Genomic DNA, 6,000 nt, shown 5'->3' with positions numbered 1-6,000 from the left:
TTAAATAAAAGGGGATATAGTGGAAATTCAATGCCACAGCAGTTTCCGAGGAAGTGGTGCTTGAAAGAAAGAGAAGAGACTGCCAAGTCACGTGGAGAAGTTGAGAAGGCAAGTCATCATGATAACGGATATCGCGACGGTTCTGCCACGACATGACCCGATGAAAGAAAGGCATAATGATTTTGGAAATGTCATTTCCAAAACCAGGGGGGCATGTGTTATCACCAGAATTTGACCAAGTCAGAGGTGGGCCGCGATCAAGATGGTTTGAAGAAATATACATATAGAAGGAATACGTGGATCGGCCTTTTATACCAAGTTGGGCTTAATTGCCCGTGTATCTGTAACATATTAGATCGCATCTTAGTTTAGAGATAGAATCTTACTCGTGCACGGTTTAGTGCACGCCCACATTAGAAAGTCCCCTGGACTATAAATATGTATCTAGGGTTTATGGAATAAACAACAACACAACGTTCACCCCAAAACAAAACCAATCTCGGCGCATCGCCAACTCCTTCGCCTCGAGGGTTTCAATCAGGTAAGCGACATGCTGCCTAGATCGCATCTTGCGATCTAGGCAGCACAAGCTCCACGTTGTTCATGCGTTGCCCGTACTGAAGCGTCTTTGATGGCGGGCAACGTAGTTATCATAGATGTGTTAGGGTTAGCATAGTTCTTCGTATAACATGCTTACGTAGTGCAACCCTTGCATGTCTAGCCGCCCTCACACCTATCTCGGGTGTGGGGGCGGCACCCTGCTTGTTCTTTATTTAGTAGATCTGATCCGTTACGATTGCTCCTTGCTCTGCAAGGATTAGTTTAATATCTGCAATAGTTAGGCCTTACAAAGGGGGGGGAGGATCCAGTGGCACGTAGGGTGGCGTTCGCAAGTCCTAAACAGGATGTTCCGAGGATCAACGTCATGTTGGTTGTTTGGCCTTGTTTAGGATCGGCTTACGAGCACCGTGCGTGGCCGCGAGGCCCAACCTCGGAGTAGGATGATCCGATTATGCGGTGAAAACCCTAAATCGTTGTAGATCTCATTAGCTTTATCTTGATCAAGCAGATCACCAAGTATTCGTGCACCCCGCACGAATCATGGGTGGATCGGCTCTTTGAGCCGATTCACAGATAACCCGAGAGCCGATCGAGGCTCGTATTTAATGTTTACGTGTATGCCATGCGGAACTAAGCGAGGCATCCCCCATCACCTTCCCCGACCGGTATAGGTCGTGTGGCACGCCCTTGCACTTCGCATCGCCGCGTGTGACCAGAAGAGCATTGCGGGCCGTCGCTCGGAGGGGTCTCAGCCAGCCGCAGCTCTAGGCTCTTCCCGGCTCTACCGTGTTGACAGGCCGCTGCCCGCCGGTGGGTTTTGGCAGTCAACAACTTATAATCCAAAGGGATACTTGGATTGGTATTTAAATGTGGTCTAGGGTTTTAGTAGTGATCACCAATGTGATACACCACTAGGTTTAGGGTGTGAGCAATAGTTAGGTTATGTTTAGTTGACTAAGATTATTTCTCTACACAAGGCATGAGTATTGGTCTCGGGGTTAACTACTAGTGATATACTTAGTATTTTATGTGGTAGATGATATCTATTAATCATATGGGTTTAACTTATCATCTATATCTACAAGGTATATTCATGCATTAGACAAGATCCACTCATTCCTCACTAATCACTCTTTATCATTCCTCTCATCACACTCACTTAGATTCTTAGGGTTTCTAATTAATACCAAATTGTGATGATTATGGAATTGGTTTCCTAAGGTCCTACTCAAGAGATGATGATATGATCCTCTAAATATATGGTTTGCCTAGGAATTCTACCTTGGTATCTTCTGTAGCTTGTTCTTCAGGAAACCTGATAAACCTTCTTCTTGTGGTATGCCTCCACCTCCTAGCTTCTTCATCTTGATCCTAGCTAATTCATATGGAATGGCTCTATGTGTTTGTTCCCATGTATCATGGTACTTGATGAGCAAATGGATGAAGGGTATGGCTCTATTTATAGGCTTGGGCAAGCTCTAGTGTCATGACACATAGGTGGTGACTCTTGTGTTGGTTGGATGAGTAAGGTGCTTGGTTGTCATGCCCTCATCCATAGCAATCCTTTGAGCATGAGGTGGCAAAGCTTGGGATGCAAGTCATGTAGATATTTTCATCCCATGTGGCAAGATCATTATCCTCTCATATGATTTATTTTGGATAGCCAAGTGGCATTTGCTACTAAATATCTTGTGGATGGTTTTATTATTGTTGATGAGTCACTATATTATATTTGATTGGATTTATATTATAATATTGGTGAAAAGGTGGAAGTTGAAGGTTATTCCTCAAATTTGGATAGTTTTTGTTTGATTTCACCAAGGCATGATCATATGAGTTTCAAAGTACTCATAGTTACTTTTATTCAAATAGTTTGAACTATAACTCGTAATGTAAATGGATTTAGTTTTATGATATTCCATATAATTAATAAGTTATGATTTAAATGAGAATGTGTGGCTTTTATGCACTTTAGACCCTGTGGTTTACCTTATTTATAGGTGAATTAAATTACACACAAAAGTAGTTGCTAACTTTTAAGTGTTAATAAGTTAGGGTTTGATTCTTAAAGAATGTGTTGTTGAAAATCTAATTCCATTTGATCTAATCCATAGATCAAATCATTTCTACCCAAAACAAGGTTTTAGCAAAGATCACAGTGAAGTTTATAGCGCTTGACTTGATGATCTACTTCAATTCCAGCAAGTCAAGTGAAACTTCGAGTCATCGTGGTAAGTTTTATTTGAAGCGCGAAAATTCCCCGGATTTTCTATGCATGAATGCAATGCACACTTTGGTGTTCTCTCATTTTATTGCCTCTAAACCCGGGATATTACAGCCTCTCCCCCTTAAACTGAACTTCGTCCCGAAGTTCGAACGCTCTCATGTTTCGGAATGTTGAAATGTCTTGAGCAGATCACCATCCTTCAACTCCATGGTGATCACACTAGATATAGTTGAATATATTCCTTGTTCAGATCCTTCCTGGAGTCTTTTGATGTCTGGCACTGATACTTTCTTCAATTCTATGATTTCTTCCAACACTCTAAGCTTATAGGTTTGCTCTCCAAAGATTCTTCGATTAGGACATCTTCTTATTTGGGTACTCAAAACTTGGTTCTACCAGCTGCAATAATCCAGCTGCGATGTCCAAACCTTAATTCTAAAGGATTTGTTTAAAGTAAGGTATTGTTGTCCCTTACTACCATAACGAAAGTAATGGTACTTGGTAAGGTATTTACAATAGGCATGGTCCTGGTTGTTTAGTCCTACGAATGGATTAGACTCATTTAGTCCATCCAATCATGGCTTCTAATTTTATGCTAGTTACTTTCCTTTTGGTTTCTTTAGGTTCCATGAAAGGAATCTTTCTAATAGGCTTATGTTTTGGTATAGTCAAACCCTTCGTATAGTATCTTCTTAGGCTTTAATTGTTCTCCGATATCTTCTTCCTCCAACTTCATTATCGAAGACTTACTTAAGTTCTCTTGGTCTCGAGTAATTACAATTACCCACTCAAGTTAAGGTCTAACCCTTACTTCTTCGAGATATGAATCTCGGCTTCTGGTCTGACAATCTCCTGAGAGTACTTTTATATGGGTACTTCCCAACAACCTTATAAAAATAAGATCGGACTTCCTCTCAGTTCAGACCTTCTTCTTGGTCCGTCATACTCCAAATATTATATCTTAATACTTCTCATTCAGCCTTCCTCTCCCCCTTGGAGTTTACTAATGATCTTCCAACTTCCTTTCTTCTAATCATTAAACTCCAAGGTTAGTTAGTTGGTTTAAGTCTGGTTTATATTTTGTACCTATCTAAAGTCTCACGAGGAATTCTTTGCGGTGTATCCACACAGTTGTGGATATCCGATGTGAATCCTCCAACTAAATATTTACCAGCTATGGAATACCAAGTTGTAAAATACTAGCTCGCGGAATCCCCCTTTCTTTTAGGGTAAAGAAATGTTCGAGTCGTGGGCTATCTCGGTACCAATTGCAGACTACCTAGTACCAGATGTGGCTTATTGGATACCAGCTGTAGCTATGCTATGGTTCTAGTCAACATCTACTTACCAGTTGTGGCTACTTACCTAGTTTTAGTTAAGATATACCTCACTTAACATTCTTTCTCTTCATGGTTATCCTATATCAGATGTGGTCTTATTATACCAGCTATGACTTCACTTGTCTATTTTCCTTCTTCGAGGGTTTGTTTTGCAAGAAACCACTTGTTGACACTATGAAAATAGTATTATAAGTGACTTCACTTGCATTCCCTTCTTCCATAATGAATACGGCTCCACTTCTACTACTCCATATTCACTATTTTTCTCACTTTTATGGTACTTCCATGTTGAAATACTCCTTGATTAAGGATAAAAGTGAGTTTTGATTGGTCTTTCCTTTAGAGTATTGTGGTTGCTTTCCACAATTTGACTTCCTTCTTTAAGTGAACCTTCATCTTGTCTTCAAAATCTTCAGAATTCGTCACTTCCTCACATGAATACCTTTACCCTTTAGACCTATAACATCAAGTAAGAGCTTGATATTGCAACATGCATTTGCATATCAAAGTCAAACTTCATGTATGGATCTAGTCAATCAATGAAAGTCCAATAAAATCCAAGAAGATTCAGCTTTGTGCTTATAATACACATCCTTATATGCCTGAATATAGTAGTTGGGTAAGACATCCCTAAACATCAGGATCAGATGTGCAATATATAACACCACATAAGATAGGTTTAGGTCGTGATACTTAGCACGAATACGTGAATTTCTACTATTTGTCTCAACATTTGTCTTAATTGCACATTTGCAATGAGACAAACTTGAAACAAAATGGCCTGGAATAGTTGGAGTTAACCTAGTTTTCTTTGGAAGTACTAACAAAATAGTATACCGTATATATGTGCTATTGAGGACTACTTCCTGTAATACAAGTAGTTCTAACATGTCTACTCTAAACACATAATTGTTTAGAATATACCACCTATAACTCTAGGATTTCTCTATGTGACATGCTCTCAATAAGCCTTCTTTAAACTAAGGACTATGGTTCCAGCATACTTGGTACAGTTATTAGGATTTTAAGGCCTAAGCTTTTGAACTATTCCTTAAATCCGACTCCTCATCATACTTCTGTTATCGTACTTATGATGTTCTACTCCATCATACCATGATTCTCAAGTGAATCATATATGAGTACCAATTTTTACCATGAAAAGTAAACTTGTATAACTCCTATCACTCTTCCTTACCTCCTATGATTGACTCATCATAGGTATTTACTACCTTATATAACTTATCTCCCTTACTTAACATCAGTCATTTAACATTTTTAATGACTCCTACATAACCATAACTTGCATTGGTATACTTCTTCCAATAGGATATCTTCCTTATGGTTGTATCCTCTCTTTGGACTACCATGTGTGGTATACCAATTGTGGTCTACTACCACCATTTATCTTAAGCTTCAATGGTGTTCTAGTTATTTGGAATGAAGCAAGATAACTAACTAACTTTACTTAAGAAATATAGATTAGAAAGATTGACTCAAGTGTGTCAGGATTATTCTCAAGTGAATACCCATCTCAAGTCAAAAGAATAGTTGGTTTAGCATAGTTGGCTTAGCTAAAACACTTCCTATAGACACTACCAAACCTAAAGGTCTCCTTTAAAGGGTTTTAATCCTAGGGTCAAAGCATTTGCTCTGATACCAGCTGTGTTGACCCAGCGTACCACTGCATGGTGTAGTACACAAGTCGTTGACATAACACAAGTGAAACACCGTTCCACCCATATTACATCCCTCAGAGTGGTACAACAGAAACATATGCGAGTCCAAGGTATGTCTATAGAAGTACACACGAACTCGTTTACATAAGATCCACACAGACCTCCTACTTTACGAGTGAGGTAAAACTTCAAATAA

This window comes from Lolium rigidum, chromosome 5, assembly GCF_022539505.1.
Source record: "Lolium rigidum isolate FL_2022 chromosome 5, APGP_CSIRO_Lrig_0.1, whole genome shotgun sequence".
Classification (NCBI taxonomy): Eukaryota; Viridiplantae; Streptophyta; class Magnoliopsida; order Poales; family Poaceae; genus Lolium; species Lolium rigidum.
Note: the sequence above shows the minus strand (reverse complement) of the source record.